Source organism: Ruditapes philippinarum, unplaced genomic scaffold (assembly GCF_026571515.1).
Source record: "Ruditapes philippinarum isolate M1 unplaced genomic scaffold, ASM2657151v2 ctg2574_1_1_1_1, whole genome shotgun sequence".
In the NCBI taxonomy this organism is placed as follows: Eukaryota; Metazoa; Mollusca; class Bivalvia; order Venerida; family Veneridae; genus Ruditapes; species Ruditapes philippinarum.
In genome coordinates this window covers 50680-70268 of record NW_026864863.1, presented here as the reverse complement: position 1 = coordinate 70268, position 19589 = coordinate 50680, and the positions used below count along the sequence as shown (strand labels likewise).

Here is a 19589-nt window from a genome sequence, read left to right as displayed (position 1 = left end):
ACCGTATATACTATTTGGGTAATTTACCATATTTACCGAACGAACGTGTAATATTTCATTATAAAACATTTCATTCTTTATTAATTCATTCATACAAATTATTTAATAACAACAAAAATACGTTTAAAAGTTCAATAAAAACTAGTTTATTTCTTTTATCTTCCATTTAGTTTAAGTATACCAATCATTACATTTTCATTTGTTGCCCAATTTATTTTGCTTGGAGCAGACCTTTCAATCTTTGTCAAAACAGACAAACATTGTTTACTGAGTTTTCAGAATTTCTGACATGGCATTACTTTGTGAATTTATGCATTAGGTATTAGGTTTGTAGACCCAGGCGGTTCCCGGCATCGGAACACACTATTGTTCTCAAGTTTGGTTTCGTCTTGATTTATTAAACAAGCAGCAAATACGTTGTACCAAAAAAAAAATTGTTTTGATTACTGCTTCGGATATTCAACTGCAGAGAGCAATTTGCTGATTTTGTACATTACCTGTGACTGTTCACATCATTTTGCGGCGTCTTTGATGTGCAGCATCAACATTTAACTTGTTGGTATTGATATATAGACATCATGGTGTTAATTTTTTACAAATTCCTTCAAAACATGACATTGTCATGAAATGCACATAACATCATTCTTAGCTTTTGTGAGTAAATTTTGTTAAGGATAGACAGAAATATTGGGTTTGACAAGGATTATCCTAATTGTAACAAATGTGTTCAAAACACAGCAATAAAGTGCTTCAAAACACCACAACAATATTTCAAACAATGTTTTTAAACAATAATTATTCTTTTTTGCGATATTTTATAACAGTGTTTGACAGCTTTATATACACACTTAATTAGTATATGTATATTGAATTTTGTTTATAAACTATCTTATCTACTTTACCCTTTACTTCTCAAAATCTTTTCATTTGTAATTTATAAAACGTTTCAAAATGAGTTTTATTATTACGACTATAATCAATAGGAATAATATACATATGTATTTCAATCAGTTACATTTTTACTCTATTTGTACATCATACGGTAGAATTTTAGAATGCCAATGCATTTTATTTTCATTGTACATCTTATTATATGCGATAATATGAGTAGTTATTGTGTAGTACAATACTGAATTTTACTGGAAGAGAACGCGGCTGTCAAATCTATATTGGACGAGGCGCAATCCGAGTCTGATATCGGTCATGCAGCTTTATACGAGTCTAATAGAATCAGTATTGTCCTAAACAATGCATACTGACCTCTTTATTTCATATTTTTGACAGAACATTGTTACTCCAAGTACAATAAGGAATGATAAGATACTTACATGTATACACTGACTGAGGCTTCATGAAGTACGATCTGCATCTGATATAGATATTTTGGACTCTGAAAATGAAAACGAGGCTGTAAGGGGTACAATACGCGCTTGATATGGATTTTTTGAAAACTGTTAACTTCATAGCTATGCCGGAGCATAGCAGTTAAAGCCTTTGACCTTTAAATCTACAACAATTTTAACGTGTTTCTGTGTTTTTTCTTTTAAATTAAATTTCTATCTTAATCACATTACATTAAATGGTCATGTACTATCTTATTCTATTACATCATGTGTTGATAACTTAGGTCTATAACATTTCCTGACAGAATGCATACCTGTTAACATGTTAGTATTGTAAATCGATAAGCTAGGCTTAATTGATCTGTAACTTGTAAAAATCACTTGCTTTCCATCGATGTCGTATACACAATGTTCACAGGTGAATTCGTAGCTGTCTACAAGATCAATTTGAAAATTACGACATGGAATATAATTCTTACCAAATCTGCGTGGGTATTTTTTTTGTTCTTGTTTTTATTCCTCCCGAGCGACCTTCCTTTTCATAATTGTTATTATAATTACTTATAATTACTTACTTACTTACTTACTTACTGGGCAATACATAGACTTAATTTTCTAAAACACTAGTTGTAATTATGTATGGACTGCGGTTTTATGATAAGGTATCCCACAATTTTTCCTTTTAATTTCTCTTTTTGTTGTGTATTATTATTACATTTTTTGTAACTTGATGAAGCTGTCTTGAATCACTTCCATGGAAAAATACAATCATGCACTTTTTGTAGCTTTGTATCAAAGGACATGCGAAAACTAGCACAGTTAATTACTTTGCTATATTCAATCCTTTCATCTAGTTCATGTAGTTTGAACATCCTTTGATACTTTCTTATGCGTCATCATTCACCACATAGCCTTTATAGAACCAGATTGAAATGACTTGAACTATATTTTTACCTCGATACCATTATTTGGATTAATAAACATTCTATTTTCAGTGTATATGTATACATGAACGAATTCCTTAAGTAAGTTTTATAAGCGGTTGTACTACGGTCTAATTACGTGTACCCTTCTTGAACCGGAAGTGCTTGGCTTTTGTCGCCAGTATAGAGCCATGTCAGCCATCACATCCACGCAATCTGAACTCGAAACTGAAAACAGTGCTAATCCATTATCTTGCTCTTTACTGGTGGCAAAGGCTACTTTATTCAGTGGGGGAATTACTTAAGTAAAGAAATAAAACACTAATTAGGAACGACTTTACATGTAATTGTTTGTATGATGAGTGAATTTGAAATACACACGTATAGATTAAATCGCTATTATTTTTAGCGTGACAAATTTTGATGATTGTAAACGGGCATGTTTTGCAAAAGGTCAAGGTCGCATGTTTTGCAAAAGGTCAAGGTCGTTGTAAAATACGGAATAAAATAACGCTAGTGCAATAAATGTAATCTTTGTTTCATATCAATTTAAGTGTCATACTGTTACATTAGTGTTATTTTACAAATTCATTGTTAAATGTCATAGACAGGTTTTATTTGTTGTGACGTTTTCAAAGTATACGACCCGCATAGCTATTATTGTCCCTTCATAAAAGGCATTCTTGCCAAAAATAATCTTGTTTAGATAAAAAAGGAAATGCTTCAAATAAAACATGATCTTTGCAATTTCTCCGAAAAAGAAAAACAAACAACAAACATTTATTAAGTAACAAAAACTATCAATTGCTTCCTAATATCAAGAAAACACATCACTTTTCATTCAACGTGTAAATTTATTTTAGACGAATGTTGCGTAGTCGTTGTTTTTGAATTACAGTATATACGTTTAGAAATAATATGTTTATATTCATTCTGTAGCGTTTTTAATTGTTACTGTAGAGGTGAAACAAAACCAGGAAGTTTGTCAAAAGTATGCTGTCTTTTATCTTTAATCTATAGACTTGTCCATCTTTCATTTTTTGCAACTGTCCATTACCAATGTAAGAGATACTAAGATGAAAATTTAGTGTAAGTGTGTGTGTGTGGGGGAGGGGGGGCAAATCACTTTCTGTACCAGCAGTTTAAGGGTTAAAGCCATAAATAAGTGTCCACATGACATTTTTATGTAATACCTAGAAATTATACTTTTTAAGTTAGCGTTTTTCGCAGTGGATGCATTTCCGCTGATGGCTTGTGGACTGTAGCATACATTCATGTCCAGGAACAGGCTCAATCATACCGAGCCTGCAACATTTTTATTTTTCCTGTTTCGGGCGTTATTTAGAAATTCCATTTTTCTCTAAGTGTGTGTCTTTGTAAGACATGCTGTTCTCTAACTGTGATACAACGTGACTTCTGTCATGAATGATTTGTTACCGGAGATAAATGAACTACCGATGATGAATTGTCATGTTTTGTTCAAGTGGGGTTAGCTGTTTGGCAAGAACCAGCAATGAATTACTTTGATTGTCATTAGATGTCGCGTCAAAGGCATCAGAAAAAGTCAATGATATTTGAAGTGAATTGTTCTATGATGGTAGATCTGTGATACTAGGTAATTACGTTGATAGCCTTTAAAATCAGACATAGAAACAAATCACGAAAGAATTGTATAAGGATATTGCTGACAAGTATGATATACCGATATTACACATATTATAGCATAAAATCGGCTATTTTTCCCTCTTTTGCCCATGTTATAACGGGGCCAAAACCATGCGTTAACATAGTCACGCGCTCTTGTTATAGCCCGGTTTTACCTATGCGCAATACATACAGGGCCCAGTAAACAAACAAAAAATGACGATTTGGCCTGTTTGCCAGAGTCATGCGCTCTTGTTATATTGGAATTATTAATTCGAGGGCCTCAGTCGCATAACGGCGAGCAGCATTCAAGTAATTATGCCGGCAATACGGCGTATAGACATCGCCGCTTATCTTGGTTGTCGCCCTTTCTTAGAAACGGACAGTTGTCAATGTAAACAAATTGAATCTGTCATTCAGTTTAATCCCCCGATTAATTTACAAAAATGGAAAGCACAAAATGAATATAAGAAAACATTGTTTTATTGACGTTTATATTGATAAATGTTCTGTATGTTTCTTTGAGAGAATAATGTTTTATGCCTGATTTTTTTTAAACTTGCGTGCTTAAAAAAAACGATTCTGAAATTGAATATGATGTCACTGATCTTTTTCCTACCGCCAATCTGTTATCATTCTAGGAATTTCTGAGGCGCCTGTTTTGTCTTGGGTAGAGTAATGTTATGTTTTTCTTAAGTTAATATATCTCCAAAGTTAAACTTTGTTAAATCAATTAAAATTCGAAATTTCGTTCGGTTCTCAAGTTGTTGGCCCCGGAAAAAATAAAACGCATACGTAAAACATGTAGAGTTGGATAAATACCGTTCAAGCACAAGGATTTAATGTTTGTGTTTTATATATAATATACATCATGAATCTGTTTTAAAATTTTATGCTATAATAGCGTCAACGCACGTTTATTTCGTGTTATAAAGTCTGCAGAGTCCCTCGGAACTGTTGGAGCCCTCGCCCTACCGGGCTCGGGCACCAACCGTTCCTCGGGACTCTGCAGACGTTATAACACGGAAAAACGTGCGTTAACCCTATATTTGTAAATGGAGATAATGAAATGTTCCTCAACAAAATTTAAATTTTCATCATATAGATGATCATACATGTACTATATCACTTAGAATATGTAGAACTTTAAAATATAATTTTCAAGCAAAATATAATTAGAATATCCAAATGATTCATTCCTTTTGTTTTTTTAACTTTATTAGAAATGCTTATGAACAACGTGCTCGTATTAGACCAATGCAGGAGCGAATTGTTTCCACGTTTATATTCCTTGAAATAGACAGATATAAAGTAAGTTAGCCAAGTTAAACTCGCTTACCATGGATTCTCGAAATAAATACAAATTATATTCATGTATTTTATCATCTCAAAATGTGATAAGCCGACTGGTAGTTGTCACAATAAATATCTTAATTTGACATAAGATATCTTTTCAAAGGAAAATTTAGGATTTTAAAATGAAACGCATATTTGTTTAAAGGCGCTATGTTTACTCGTCAAGAAACTTACAACAGATTGATTGATAAAGAAAAGTAATTTTGTCTGGTTTAGCATAATGATAGACACGTCACAGAAGTTTTATCATAAACTTTGTCACCTAGCAAGTATAAAGCATAATGCTCATGTTCCTTTCTATATACCGGTACCTAAAGGCAACCCTTTCGCGATTTAGAAGCAATAGAAGAAACATAGTCTTTCTTATGTTTTCTTTCCTGAAGAAAATGATTCCCATTTGTCGATAAAAAATTCCTCATATTTTTACAGTTGCCCGTAAATTGTGCGACGACTAATTAGTAGTCGTAAAAAGAGTAAATCGTTCCTTATATTGTTTAAAATTCCCCTGACAAAAAAGCGGTCGTTATTCCTAATATTGTTCAAAGTTTCTCTTGAAATGCTGTGTTGTCAAATGAACAGTTCGTAAATATGATAAAATTGTTCGTATATTTTTCTATTTTCAAAGTTCCACTGATAATATCGTGTTGACTACCTAATATAGTGTCCCTTGTTTACCGTAGAAATTGGTATTTTGATACATTTCGTAACCTAAAAGCTTATAAGACAAGTAAAAAATTGCTGGGAAATGCAGCAATATGATTGTCACGGCGAAAAACAACAACAACAAAAAAACCCAACCCCCACACAAAAAAAACCAACAAAAAAAAACCCCAGTTAAATATATTGATAAGGTATCTCCAAATAGCATTGTTTTGAATTGACATGTTAACTTGTTCAGAAGGTTTTAAAATATCATAATCATGTAACTTGTTACAAGAGCCATGTTTGTATGTAGTAGAGCAGAATAATTATCATTCTTATGTACTGCATACCTCTCGAGTGAGATTTATCCACCTATGAAGGTTCATGTTGATATCTCAAAGGCCTTTGTAGTTATGCTATGGACAAAATTAAGTATGAAAAATAACAAAGGGCAATAACTGAAAAATAATGCACGGTAGGTTAAATGTCTTGTGTGCTGCACTCCTCCTCAATGAGATCTATCCACCTAATAAGTTTCAAGTTGATACCTCTAACACCTTTTTGAGATTATTATTATTATTATTATTATTATTATTATTATTATATACCACATTTCTATAGCACTCTTTTCATAAATAATAAATGTTCAAGAGTGCTTTACATAAATCCGATAAAACATAACCATATATATATAAGACATAATGAACAACATTAATTAAGTAAACCTATTAAACAATAATGATAATCTAAAACCAGTAAAGGATGGTAAGAAATACAGACACATTTAGTTTAAAATCAAGGCTCAATTAATAATAATTGAGATAAGCTCCGGACAAAAAGTAAGAAAAATAACAAATGGCAATAACTAACAAAATATAAAGGGTATTATTCTTGCGCATAACATTCCTCTTCACCTATAAAGTTTCATGTTGACATTTCAAATACTTTTTCAGAGATATGCTCCACTCAGGTGAAAAATTTAGTATGGAAAATAACAAAGGGCAATAACTCAAAAATTATGAAGGGTAGAGTTATCACTCTTTTGCACTGCATACCTCCTGAGTAAGATCTATCCACCTATGAAGTTTCATGTTGAAATCTCAAATGCTTTTGTAGTTATACCCTGGACAAAAATAAAGTATGAAAAATAACAAAGTGCAATAACTGAAAAAACAATGCACGGTATGTTATCATTCTAGTGTGCTGCAATGCTCCCCAATAAGATCTATCCACCTATGAAGTTTCAAGTTGTTACCTCTAACATTTTTTTTAGATAAGCTCCGGACAAAAAGTTTGAAAAATAACAAATGGCAATAACTCAAACATTATAAAGGATAGAGTTATCATTCTTGCGCACAACATTCCTCCTCAAAAAGATCTATCCACCTATGAAGTTTCATGTTGACATTTCAAAGACTTTTTCAGAGATATGCTCCACTGAGGTGAAAAAATTAGTATGAAAAATAACAAAGGGCAATAACTAAAAATTATGAAGGGTAGAGTTATCACTCTTTTGCACTTCATATCTCCTGAGTGAGATCTGTCCACCTTTGAAGGTTCATGTAGATATCTCAAAGGCTTTTGTAGTTATACCCTGGACAAAATTAAGTATGAAAAATAACAAAGGGCAATAACTGAAAAATAATGCACGGTTAGTTATCATTCTAGTGTGCTGCACTTCTCATCAAAAAGAGCTATCCACCTATGAAGTTTCAAGTTGTTACCTCTACCACTTTTTTAGATATTCTCCGGACAAAAAGTAAGAAAATAACAAATGTCAATAACTCAAAAATTATAAAGGTTAGAGTTATCATTCTTTCGCACAACATTCATCCTCAAAAAGATCTATCTACCTATGAAGATTACATTGACATCTCAAAGTTTGTTTTTTTAGTTAATTTATGCTCCACTCGGGTGAAAAATTAAGTATGAAAAATAACAAAGAGCAATAACTCAAAATTTAGAAATGGTACAGTTATCACTCTTGCATTGCACACCTCCTGAGTGAGATCTATCCACATGAAGTTTCATGTTGATATCTCAAAGGCTTTTTGCTGTGGACAAAAATTGAGTTTGAAGAATAACAAAGGGCAACAATGAAATAAATATGCAGCGTAGAGTTATCATTCTTGTGCACTGCACTTTTCCTAAATATGATTTATCCACAAATGAAGTTTCAAGTTGATACCTCCACCTATGAAGTTTCAAATTGATACTTTTTGAGATATGCTCCGGACAAAAATGTAGAGTGACGGACGGAAGGACAGACGGACGGATGGAGACTAATTCTATATCCGTCTTTTCGGCGGGGGGTAATAAACATTTTCTTGTTCATATCTAAAGGAAACTCAGAATTTTGCTCACAATAACGTGACATGAATTCTGAATGAAGTTTGATGTTGTGGTAAAAACTGATTTAAGGACCAAATTAAGTTAATGGTGAATGTTAATTGTGAAACGCATATAGAAAAACGAAGTCTCATTTTAGAGAATTGCGCAAGAAAAATGAAATTATTAAACAAGAGGGCCATGATGGCCCTGAGTCGCTCACCAGAAACAACTGTTTTTCAGTGTTGGAAATTAATTTTCAAAAGAACTTGCTGAAAGGCAAGTCCAGCTCTTTCGGCAGTTCAGCTCGATCAACTTTAACTTGCCCCTTTAGTAATATACTTTCACAACACTGATTGTTTTAGCTTTTTTTCTTCATAATAAACAATAGGACCACTAAGATGGCCCTAGATGACTCATCTAACCCATCATTTCATTATTCACTATAAAAATTGTAATATTTTGCCCTTATATTTTGGAAAGGATTTGTTAAAATATGTATGTTGCAAGTGTGTTCCTATGAGACTATGTAGAATAAATGCAGAACAACTGACCACTAGAGCAGGATTAATTTTGATTGGACAATTTTTTTTAAAACTTTTTTTGAATGAAAACACAAAATGTCACATGCAAAACATGTAAGGTGTAGTTGTTTGAAGTTCACAGTTTGGGACAAATTTTTTTTATACATTCTGTATGGTAACATAACTGTACCTCAAAAAAAGACAATAGGTCAAACATTGTAAAAAATATGAAAAGTAGGCCAGTTAATATCAAAATTCAATTCAGCATCAGAAATTACACCCCTAGTCCAAATTTCAAGTCTGTATGTCAAGAACACAAGAATGAAAGTCAAATTATATCAAAAATATCAAAAGTAGGTCAGTTGATATCAAAATTCATTTCGACATCAGAATTTACAAACCTGGTCAACATTTAAAATCTGAATGTCAAAATACAAGACAGTAGGTCAAATGATGTCAGTAATACCTAAAGTAGGTCAGCTGGTATCAAAATTGAATTCAACATCAAAAATTACACAAATTACACCCATAGTCCAAATTTCAAGTCTGTACATAAAAGACAAAAAAAGTAGGTAAAGCGATATCAAATATATCAAAAGTAAGCCAGTTCATATCAAAATTCAATTCAGAAACAGAAATTAAACCCCTTGTCCCTTGTTAATTCAACAACAAAAAATGAAAAAAATACAATTTTTTACAAAATTCAATAAGAGAATTGAGCAGATAAACTCATCTTTGATAGTAAAGTACAGGAGAAACAAATTTTATGTTTCTTTAGGCCTATTTTTTTTTCCTGGTTAATGACCTACAACTGACCTTACAATGATGCAGTAGTCCGAATTCCAGAGCTGAAATATATTTACACATCATAAACAGGTCATGACCCAAGCCAATGAAATTTATGAAATTCTTGCTGAAAATGTCTTGTTTTATTTGGATAAAAGAATGAATATACTATGTACAGGAAACTACATATGCTATTAGAGGCAATGTAAAGATGGTCTTTTCTATAAAAAAAAAGAAAAAAAAGTTTTTGTAATGACACTATCATTATATTTATACTGTGACCACGAATAGTGTTAAGACTTTAAAACATAACATATCTACTTTGTGTGAAGTCAAAACACGTATATTTCATATTTATATTTATAAGGAGACTGTGTATCCATTGTCAATATTTTTTTTATATTAAAATTAGAGCTTAGAATATCTTTAAACTTTAATTTAAAGAAATGCTAGTGCATTTAAGCTTTAGCTTTAACAGGACCAATCAAACTAATATGAGCAAACTTGATTAAAGACTACCCAAGAATGCTACAGACAAAGTTTGGTGATCATCCATCAATTGGTTCTGTAGAAGAAAATGTCTAAAGGTTTTCTATTTTAAGCCATAGTGACCCCTAAAAGGGGCCAATCAAATTAATATGAGCAAACTTGATAAAAGACTACCTAAGGATGCTACAGACAAAGTTTGGTGATCATCCATCAATTAGTTCTGTAGAAGAAGACGTTTAAAGGTATTTCTATTTTTAGCTATAGCAGCCCCTACAAGGGGCCAATCAAATTAATATGAGCAAACTTGATAAAAGACTACCCAAGAATGCTACAGACCAAGTTTGGTGATCATCCATCAATTGGTTCTGTAGAAGAATTGTCTAAAGGTTTTTCCATTTTTAGCCCTAGTGCCAATCAAATTAATATGAGCAAACTTGATAAAAGACTACCTAAGGATGCTACAGACAAAGTTTGGTGATCATCCATCCATTAGTTCTGTAGTAGAAGATGTTTAAAGGTTTTTCTATTTTTAGCTCTGCTGAACCCTAAAAGGGGCCAATTGAAATGACATGAGCAAATTTAAGTGTGACTATCACAAGGATGCTTCAGACCAAATTTTTGTTAAATCTGTCCAGCAGTTTCAGAGAAGAAGATTATTGTTGACGCATGACGACGGACGACGGACGCCGGAGTATCCCCCTTTGATACTAATAGCTCACCCTGAGCCTTCGGCTCTGGTGAGCTAAAAAAAGAAGACAATTTAAGTTCTTAATTGCAAATATAGAAACTTAGGAATGTAATGTTCAAAGACATTTTACACGTGAAAAGATTCACTCCGAGAGAGACATAGATCCGACATGAGAACACATTAGTCAAAATATGTCGTCCCTTCGTGTTTTCGCATTTTCGCATTTTGAGGCGAAGACGCGAAAATATTTGGATGGCGTTAATCAGCCACCATACATAATCCATTCAAGGCGAATTTCTCAAGCATGTCGAAAGGATGTCCGGAAATGTGTTAATATAAAACGCTGATATTTCGTGTGTTGATAAAAATACTGTTTAGATTCTATATGGTTTTGAAAAAAAAAAACTGTTTCTATGTAACTTTTCACGGAAATGGGCTGTACAATGATTACGTAAAAACAATAAAATGTCGGCTGTAGAAATCGAAAGGCATTTTGTCACGTGACTTTTGCCCATGCTACCGAAAACTACCCATCACAATATCACGGCGTTGAGACGCCGTGAAATAAAGTTTCAAGGCTACCTTCTACTTGTTGTCCTGGTTTCTTTCTCAAGAGAGCAATACTATATATTATATTTATATTGATAAAGGAAGGAAATCTAGTTTATTATATACTTTTTAATGAAATATTGAGAAATATTGATGAAATAAAATGCGTATTTTCATTTTCCGTATTTTCACTGTAAAAATTTATTTTTCACTGCAGTGAAACATATTTTCTGTATTTTCACTGGTGTCTTGCCGGACTACTTTCTTTTAAATTCTGCCAGTTCACAAAATTTAAGGGAAATTTTTCAAATTTTAATGTCAAAAAAGAGAAAAATGTATATAATAAACAGAAAATTTAAGTTTTTTCTATAAATACATGATTTATTTTCATCTTGTGGCATGAAAATTACCATATTTCACTCGTGGCTACCGCCACTCATGAAATATTTATTTTCATACCACTCGTTGAAAATAAATCATGTATTTATAGAAAAAACTTGAATATCCTCTATATCGCTGAAGTTTGGATGTTTATACATAAAAATATCTAGGAAATTACTTTTTAAATAGTTTTTAAAGTAATCTTTCATGACTTTTTGAGGAAACCTGATATTTTCTGTATGATACACGTGATATGATACACTTGACAATAACAGAAAACTGTTGGTAAAATAGAAAAATTGGAATTAATTTTTGTTTTGCAGTGTCATGCTATTTGAATTACAACTCAGAGATACTATATTGAGAGAATCAAAATATTTGTAAAAAGAATTGTATGATACTAAAAGTATTACAATGTATTTCAATATCAAATCTATTTTGTAATGGTAAAATGTCGCGAAAGTTGTAATAAGTTTCCTTTTTACATGCGTTTCGGTTGTTTATAGACATACATCAGTGAACTAAAGAAACTATAATTCCACCGTTTGAAACAGTGAAATTATCAATTTGATAATTTTCACTGTTTTGAATTTAAGCCTGTTACTTTGTTTCAGTGAAATACCAGCGTGCACAGTACTGGAAACCAACTTAGAAACGTCGTAAATGACGTCACGTTGTATTATTATTTGGCGCACTTTTCATTTAGCATTAAGTTAAAACGTCTTTTAAAACTTTTTTGCATATAATAAAAGGAAAAATTTGTTTAGTTTAGTGTAAGATCGAAATACATGTATATTTTACCTCGTGGACACCAAAAGTTTATATTGAGAAATGTACCTTTTGGTGCTAACTCGGAGAAATATATTCCGATCTAACACTGAACTTAACAAATATCCTCTATGTATTTAGGCTATGGACAACAAAACATATGTAAAAATTGTTTCATAGTATTTTGTAAGGGCAAGTGTCCAGTTATTAATATCTACTATAGATCACAACTGATAACCCAAGTCAATACCTCCAAATTCTTGGGTATTGTATTTTCTGCCAATGGTTTGTTTCATCATTGTCAGGAGGATTTATGTAAGAGAGCTTTAAGAGCATATTTTAAACTTTTGAAATGTATATCTAGTAGCAATATTAATGTTAAAAGTTTTGTGCATTTGTTTGACCATACCATTAAACCAGTGTGAAATATGGGGCACAATTAATACAGACTCATATATAGTAAGAAAAGATAATTATAGTCTTGAAATGTCTTTTAATAACATTCCATGTGATAAGATACATTTAAAAGCCCTGAAATACACTCTGGTGTTAATAAGAAAGCTACAAATGATGCTGTTTTGGGTGAAACAGGGCATCACCCTTTTTATATAGATATTTTATGTCATTCTGTTAAATATTACCAAAGATTGGCAGGGCCTGATTGCCCTCACTTGTTATCATAAGCATTTAAAGAAAGTTGTCAGTTGCATGATCATGGTAAAACTAGTTGGATGTCAAGTATTTACTTTGTTAAAGATCATATGACAACTTTTGCTCAGATAATAAAAACATTCATCATATTGTCAAGTCCAAAGCCATTAATAGTTTTAAATCAAATTGGTTAAACAGAATGACTGTTTGTGGCGAACAACAAATTGGTAAATTACGTACATATGCCTTATTTAAGAATGTTTTTGTAAGTGAACAATATCTTAGTGTATTAAGGGACAGTAATGTTAGGTCATGCTATACAAAATTTAGAATAAGTGCCCATATATTAGTAATAGAATGTGGTAGATACAAAAATACTCCTATCTCTGAGAGATTATGTAAAATGTGCAATCTAGGGAAAACAGAAGATGAAATTCATTTCATACTTGAATGTCCTAAATATGACACTTTTAGAAGCATTTACCTTAAAGAATGTGCTGATTTATGTAAAAACTTTGCTACACTCAATTGTAAAGATCAATTTATATTTTTGCTTAGCAATGAAAATGAAAAGTTTACTGAACGTACTGCATCTTATATATGGCAGTGTTATAACATACGATCACTTACAATTACAACAACTTAAAAAATGCCAAATAATTGTGAGATTATTTTCCAATCTACTTAGTAAAGGCTATAGAAGTATCTTTCCCACATACTAGTGAGGGGTCAAATACCTTCAAATAAATGCAAAACATGGTAATATGCATTTATAGGCCAATAGCTGATTGTATAAATGGTCATTTTAGTCAAGTACATTTATACAGTACAACAATAAATAGAACTTTTATGCTTAATTAGTAATTATATTATTTATTAACATCATTAGTCTTTGTCAATGTGCATCTCAAAAGATATTGTGGGTTAGTTATTTGTTGTGTTTTTTTACAAATTCTATTTCTTTTATGTGTTGTCATTTAAAATGCCTTTGTTGAATGCATATAGTTACTAGTCCTTTTCTAATTGTGTTTTCAAATCAGAATTAGCTTATTATTGTTTTGTTTATGTACATTTACATTTAATGTACTGATATTTATTTTATGTAATTGTATGCCTGAGAAGGCCCATGATTGGTAATAAACACTATTCTATTCTAAAATGCATTCAAATTACTCAAGCACTTATAAAAAGGCTAGCTTTGACAAACTGGCTAGCTTGGGATTGTGTGTCTGCATTGCTTTCTTGTTATATCGGATTCAGGGTTTATTCTTGTTTATTTTAATGTCTCAGTTATCAAATATTGCATATTGGATATTTATTATTTCAGGCATGACCTCTGCACGTGAGTGCATTGCCTGTCAATGGAATGCAAAGAACAGTTCGTTAGAAGACAACTGTTTGGGAGCTCCTTTCAAAACAAAAACAGCCGTGTGTCAGGAGGCTGGTGGTGGTCAACGTATTGGTTGTCAGGTACTTCATCTATGTTGTCTATAAAAAACAGTTTATTTGATAAAAATGTTGTTGATGATGATGATGATGATGGTGGTGATGATGATGATGATGATGATGACGATGATGTTGTTGTTGTTGTTGATGATGATGATGATGGTGATGATGATGATGTTGATGATGATGATGATGGGGGAAAATAACACTGATACACAGTTTTTTACATATAAATATGCATGCAATCAAATGGCTTGTTATTTATAATACCATTACAAACATTTTGATTAAAATATGAGGAATCCCACTTACAGCTCTTGGCTCAAATCCAGCAAAAATGTTTGGATTCGTTCTTGAAAGAGAGTTGTCATGCTAGCTTTTTGGTAACCTTTGGTGGTTCTATTGGGTGCTCACTTGTGACTGACAGAAGTCAATAGCTAGCGTAAGTGAATCCAAATAAACGTATATAACAGAAAACAGGTGTTTGTTTTTTAAATAATCATACGTAAATCATAAGAAAAATGTTCATATCCAGAAGTTTGCAAAATACAAGACTCTTGCATAGATGTATAAGCTTGCCGTTTCGGTAATTTTGCATACGCTCAAAATTATCTGTGATGGGAGTGCCTGTCGCATGCTCCAAAAATTATGGTTAACCATTTCAAATAATGGTACAATATGTTAAAATATGCAAGAATATGTATCTGGCATGTGTTTCCGTTTCAGATCGGAATATCCATCTCTCAGGTACCTGCGCATTTGGCGTTTACGAGGCTTTTCTCTGGACGGATATTCCGATCCAGACCGCAACATTTGACAGATATTACTATATCTGGTGATCAATCCATCCGTCCGTCCGAGCAAACATGTTGGGTTTATGTGGCTATTGGAACAATAGGTTACAGTCAATTTACTTTGATCCTATTCATTCCGTAAAGTTAAATGTGGCTTTTTGGGTTTTATGTGGCTTTTTGAACAAAAGAATAGTCATATAAAACCAAAATCTTAGATTGTCCGTCCGTTCGTCCGTCTATAATAGTGATTTTTATTTTCTTCAGACATTGGCTGTGTTTAATAAGAAGACGAGAAGCCTTGAAAGCCTAGAACGTAAGTGTGGCAGCAAACATTCCAAATGCAACAATGCATGCACAGATGACGTAACAAATTGCTGGTTATGCTGTGATGATTACGACAAATGCAATGGCTTTCCTTTGCGCAGCAACATCGTTGTCACATCTACGTCTTCAGCAAACATACTGGAATTCATCTTAAGTTCATTTGTTCTGACCACTATGTCGGTCTTTCTATCTCTTGTATAACCACTCAGGCAACCAAGATTATCATGATAGATGTTTTTGTTAATAAATGTGAATACATTGTTGTGTTGATATTTTGCACATTTTGAAATATCGTTGAAAAAGCACGCACTAAATTGTTTTACTATTGTTTTAAAGATAAACTTGCATTTCAGTGACATGTTTTTGAATTAAATGTAAGAGCAGGCAAACTGATGCTTTAAAATCATATTTGGGGTAATTTGTGACGCATCATGTAGTTCATTTTTTACCACCTGCCTTCTTGATTTGAAACAAAAGGTGAAAATACTTACGCAAATATAGAGGAGAAAATGCACATAAATTTTCAACATAAAATTTCGAAAGAAGATTTTATGGAATAACCTTTTAAATGTGAAAACCAGTTTTTGTAATTCATTGGTGAAAGTAGCCCGTATTTTATCGTCAACTGTAGAAAATATTTGGTTATTCATGAATTTTAGTATACATCGATAAAACTAAGGATAAATAAGAATTATAAACCTTTCGTGTTTTGATCTTGAAAATAAATTTTTCATTTGTGAACATGGGACATTGACAATAATGGAACATGTAAAAACAAAGAAAGTACACAAATGTAGATGTATATATACAAAGATGTGTAAATATGTATATTTAATGTATTGTCTATCACAAATGGGGGCAGTTTCAGGAACAGCTTTGACGTATTCTAAGAAATGCATACTTAAGGTAATGCAAGGTCAACAGAAATACCGTTGCTAATTTTAGAAATCAAGTCGAGCTTACATTGTTGTTTGCTATTTATTCAAAGTAAATCGTTGTCTTTATCTTCTAAGTATATTCCTATTAATAATAGTTGAATATATTTTGATGCAAAACATGCTTTGTTTAGCTTGTGTATTTCCAAATTTCATTTGTTTGTAATTACATGTTAAGAGATCGCTTAAGATATAACATTCTGTCGAGTGAAAAGGGCAATTAAATATATCATGTACATGTAATGATACGTTAATTTAATTGGATGTATTGATATTTTTGGTAAATGCTTTCAAGAACCGACATATTTTAATGAACATAACATAATGGGAAGAAATTGTGATTTACTATAATCCAATAATTGAATATATCTATAATTATCTAGCTATTTTACCGGCTTTCTCAAGCGGTTATTGTAAATTAAGATGAACTTTACACTGAGAAAAAGTCAAACTGTGTATAATAGCTTTAAATTAACGAACTCGTGGTGCGCATTGGCATATACTGCAATTATTTACGTACTTTCGCCTAACCTTTAGGTATTGCGCCAATATTGCTTTGCTTCAAACCAAATTGATATTTTGCCCATAAATAGAGAACGTAGTTATAAAACCAGCAAAAACACATTGTAGGTCGCAAAATGCCACTACTGATGGATTGCCTTATCAAAACCTGCTGTAACCTTGTTGGCATCTATGTAATTTGTAATTATTCAAGGTAAAAGAGAGTACCGATTTACGCTTTTAAGACCTTTTGAAAACATTTTAAAATTGTCTAACATATAACTACAAACCTAGAATAATATCTTTCCTGTTAATTAATGTATTGTTCTTTTCAATGATTATAGTGAATGGTCCAATACAGTTGGTATGTTATACTAAAAAGTCAAAGTCAAATATTTTATTGGCAACATACCTTAAATAATATTTTGATAATATTTATTATCATAATAAACCTCGAAATAATTATATTTGATTTTTGTTGGTTAGTGAGATACATGATACGATATGAAATTTCTTTACATAGCAAATAATAAATTGTTCTGGGGAAAAATATTATCATGCATCATATAAATTTCCAATTTTCCATACAAAACCAGTAAGAACTCTTTTTTTTTCAAGAAATACCGGTATATTCATTAGAATATTTAAATAATACATTTCTACATTTTTTAGATTGATCAATATTTGAATTATTTATGGAATATGTGCCCATTGTAGACCAGTTCACTTTAATAAAGTCATGTTTTCAATACAAATGTATATGTTTTGCTGTCACTAATATTTAAATAGCTTTAAAAAAAAGAAAAAAAAGAGTAAGTCTACCTCTACACCTTATGATCAAATTGAGACAAATGCGTAATGACTAATTTACATCTGGTTGAATTTTGTTTAATATATTAGTTAGATATTACTGTTATTTGTTGTAAAAAAGCTATTGTTTATACATTTATTGTTATATTTTATTATGTATATCCTTGTTGTTAGCTTGTATATTTAATAAAATATTTATCTTGTCGAAATTAGTTTCTGTGTGTCATTTTTTTAATTTATTCATGAAATTTGGAGGAAGTCTCTAGTATCTGCCATATAAAGTGAAGCAAATATGTCGTTATCTATTCATACATTCATTTGAGCCGTGTCCCGACAAAACCAACATAATGGGTTTGCGACCAGCGTGGATCCAAAGCAGCCTGCGCATCCGCACAGTCTGATCAGGAGCCATGCTGTTCGCTTACCAACCGTATTACAAGTAGAGAAACTGATAGCGAACAGCATGGATCCTGATCAGACTGCGCGGATGCGCAGGCTAGTCTGGATTTATGCTGGTCGCAAACCCATTATGTTGGTTTTGTCGTGACACGGCTCATATTTTTATGACAAGACAAAAACTGTGCTAAAAGGTCATTTGTTTCAGTGTTAGTGAACGAGTAACTGTGACGTACCGATTAGCAATAAATAGTCTCTTGTAAATGCACTTGATCTCACATATAACACTGGTTATTACCAATACAATTCAGATGAATTAGGCCTTTGAAATAAAAGAAGAAAACAGGAACGTGTGTTCAACCAAAAATGTGTTTCTTCTAAACTTTGTCAGTCTTTAAAACCACATGCTGTCAATTTCATGCATTCATTTTATGTTGGAAACAAAGCTTGTTATTTAATAAATTAGTGAATTACATTAAAAAAATCATCATCTCGACAAAAGAAACTTTCGTCTATGATAAGGTTTATAATAGTTGCGATTGCAACACATGTACATTGTAATTGTTACATGTTAGATTTGTCAAGGAATAGAGAACTTGTGTCGTCATAAGGTGTAATTTAAAAGGTCATCGTTAAAATCATTTCTTAATGTTCCTAACGTCATTTTTATGGATTTCAAAAGCCAGAATATGGATAGGTTGCACATTTAGTTAAAGCGAGCGAAATGGTTGAAAACTTGACTCAATGCCCACCGTCTCATAAAGATTCGAAATGCGCGATCGTCCAAGTTCAGTCAATTCATATTTGGTTCTTTACTATTTCTGAGTATGTCATGCAAAATATATGACATATTTGGTTTACGGTTTCAGCCGCCTAGACCCTTATTTTTACAAAGTTATTGTTGGTATTAAAATGTATGGTCGTGTTTCTATTTGAGATTTAATAACTTGCCATTCTGTTCGGGGTTTCTACTTTTAATTCCAATATGTAAAAAGTTATAAAATTCGCCGTTTATAGAAATTTTATTTCTTATATACCAAATAAAGGTTTTATACACAAAACGTTTCTTGTTTAAGCATGTCCTGGTTTTACTGACACAATAAATAATGCGTCTGTCTACGATTTGTAACTAACGATAGGTGATCCAAATAAATATTTTCTATCTTTGTCGCATTCAATAATTTAATATGACGTATCACAGACAAAAGAATTACAATCAAAATCATTAACAACTATTGTCCTGTCTATCTATTGATCAAATTTATTTTTGTATAGCTTAACATATAGGGAAAGGCATCAAGTTAGAAGAGA

General features: G+C 31.8%; 1 long non-coding RNA gene across 1 annotated transcript in view; it reads left to right on the top strand.

Moving 5' to 3' along the window:
- Window positions 1-18091, top strand: part of LOC132727092 (uncharacterized) — a 31047-nt gene extending 12956 nt beyond the window's left edge. Inside the window, exons 2-3 of the long non-coding RNA XR_009625288.1 lie at window positions 14400-14542; window positions 15577-18091. This is a non-coding gene — a long non-coding RNA (uncharacterized LOC132727092). The remainder of the gene's footprint in view (window positions 1-14399; window positions 14543-15576) is intronic.
- The last annotated feature ends 1498 nt before the right edge of the window (window positions 18092-19589 follow it).